Below are 2,525 nucleotides of genomic sequence, written 5' to 3'. Positions count from 1 at the left end.
TGTTACCAGCTGTAATCCTTGTATGTATTTCTTCTCTCATATTATTATTCTCAGTTACCAGTGACCCAAGATATTTAAAGCTCTCACAATGTTGATATCCTTTCCCATCAAAAGTCGTGCTTCTTTCTCCTTCACTGTACCTTTTCCTAGATGTTAACATATAATTGTCTTTGAGTGATTAATTGACAGCTCCATCTCCACTCCATATCTTTCTAATTTTTCAATCTTTCTTCCAGGTCCTGTTTCCTCCTGGCTAATAAAATCAATATCATCTGCATATGTAAGAACCTGCGTCACTCTATTAAACAGTGTTCCCCCAGGCATCACCCTCTCCAAGGTGACATTAAACAGAATAGTGGAGAGACAATGACCCTGTCGCAATCCTTGGTTATCTTCAAATGCCTTTGATGAAGTGCCCTCAACCTTTTTTTTACGTACTGTTTTTCTCAAAGGCATTTGAAACAGTCTTATTAGTTTGTTGGTACTCCTGCATCTTGCATTACCTTTTGATACTACCATAACTCTGCCCGAACAGGCCATTAGGGCCCAACGAAATCGACCGGCTGCCGTGTCATCCTTAGCCCAGCGGCATCACTGGATGCAGATATGGAGGGGCACGAGGTCAGCACACCGCCCTCCCGGCCGTATGCCAGTTTACGAGACCGGTTCCGCTACTTCACAGTCAAGTAGCTACTGAGTTTGCCTGACAACGGCTGAGTGGACCCCTCTTGCCAACAGCGCTCGGCAGTCCGGATGGTCACCCATCCAAGTGCTAGCCTAGCCCGACAGCGCTTGACTTCAGTGATCTGACGGGAACCGGTGTTACCACTGCGGCAAGGCCATTGGCATACTATCATAAACTCGTTTTAAGTCAATGAGCAGCTGCAAGGATCTGTCTGAATGTAAAAATCTCATCTTTAGTGAGTCTGTTAGTTTTGAACGACACTGGTCAGCTTTGTCATGTTAATTACGTATAGGACAGAGTATACCTATATTCCATTGTTCCCACATATTTTCTTTCTGCCATATTTCCGCTATAATCTCATGCAAAACCCTTCTTAGTTTTTCTCTACCATATTTTATCATTTCTACTGTAATATTGTCTTCTCCTAGAGCTTTATTGTTTTTAAGAGTCTTGATATTTTCGTTAACGTCTTCCAGCGTAGGTTCCTCAACAGTTTCTTGGTTCTCTTCTTCTCTGTTTACTTCTTGCTCCACCTCTTCTGTCATATCAGCATCTACTTCACCTTCGTTTCCCGATTCTTGTTCAATAGTTCACTGAAATACTCCACCCATCTGTCTAAAATCTGATTTTTTCCTCCAGTCAGATTTCCCTCCCTATTTTTGCAGAAAACTGCTCTGAGTTGGAATCCTTTCTTGATATCTTTCACCTGCATATAGAATTTCCTTGTTTTCTGAGGAATCTTTCTCTCTTCCAATTCATCAATCCATCGTTTTTCAAATTCTCTCTTTTTCCTCCTACTTTCCTTATCTGCTTCCTTTCTCTTCTCCTGGTATTCTTTTACAGTACTTATTTTTCTCCTCAGCAGCATTCTTTTTTTTTGCCTCACTCCTTTCTTCTCTATTCCTCTTACAATCTTCATCAAACCAGACCTGGGTTCTCAATTGCTCCTTTCCACTCAGTACAGTTTCAGCTGTCTCCTGTATCATACCTTTGACCGTTTCCAATCTTTCTTCAGTACCCTCTCCTGCCCGATCTTTGGCTTCATTAAGTCTATTTGTCAAAATAGTTTTATACTGTTGTACTGTAATTTCATCATTTCACAACTTAGTATCATCAAATATTGACACAACAGTTTTATTGGTCTGTCTGTAATCGGCTACCCTCTGCCTGTATTTGATCCTTATCAAATAGTGATCACTATCTCCATCTGCACCGGCAACTATCCACTTCTAATATATCTGAAGCATGTTGTCTATCTATGAGTACTTGATCAATCTGATTTTTTATGACCTCATCTGGAGAGCACCATGTAACTTTGCTTATATCCTTCCTTTGCATCCATGTGCTTTCAGTAATCATGTTATTGCCCATGGCAAAATCAATTAGTCTGGTACACTGTCATTAGAAGCCTCATGCAGACTCTCCTTACCAGCTGCTTGCCTATATTCAATTTCTCTTCCTACTAGAGCGCTGAAGTCCCCCACAACCACCTCATCATCACGCTTTGCGGGCTTTCATTCATAATACAAATTTATGAACAACACAAAGACGCTTAAACAAATAACGAAGATGCAGCAGGATGGGGCTAAGTTACACTTCAGAACTCATGCTGATAAATGCGTATGCTGTAACTGTAGCTCACTGGATAAAAGTCCAATCAGTCTTCTGAAGCGCAAGAGGCACGCTGCCTGCCCCAGAGTCTCTGCACCTGCTAGAAGAGGGCCCACGCCAGGCTCACAGCACCGGGCATGCGGTAGCCGCATGGTCGGCCATGCTGAGCACGTCTGGTCCCGTTGGAAATACAGCCTTCGTCCTTCCCAACTCCAGCGCACGGACACAC

General features: G+C 42.6%; 1 pseudogene; it reads right to left on the bottom strand.

The window, feature by feature from the left end:
* Nucleotides 1-729: 729 nt before the first annotated feature.
* LOC126420294 (5S ribosomal RNA) lies at nt 730-847 on the bottom strand (annotated as a pseudogene).
* Nucleotides 848-2,525: the final 1,678 nt, after the last annotated feature.

Source organism: Schistocerca serialis, chromosome 9 (genome assembly GCF_023864345.2).
Source record: "Schistocerca serialis cubense isolate TAMUIC-IGC-003099 chromosome 9, iqSchSeri2.2, whole genome shotgun sequence".
NCBI lineage: Eukaryota > Metazoa > Arthropoda > Insecta > Orthoptera > Acrididae > Schistocerca > Schistocerca serialis.
The sequence above is the reverse complement of the archived record's forward strand: the minus strand, read 5'-3'. Positions and strand labels throughout refer to the sequence as shown.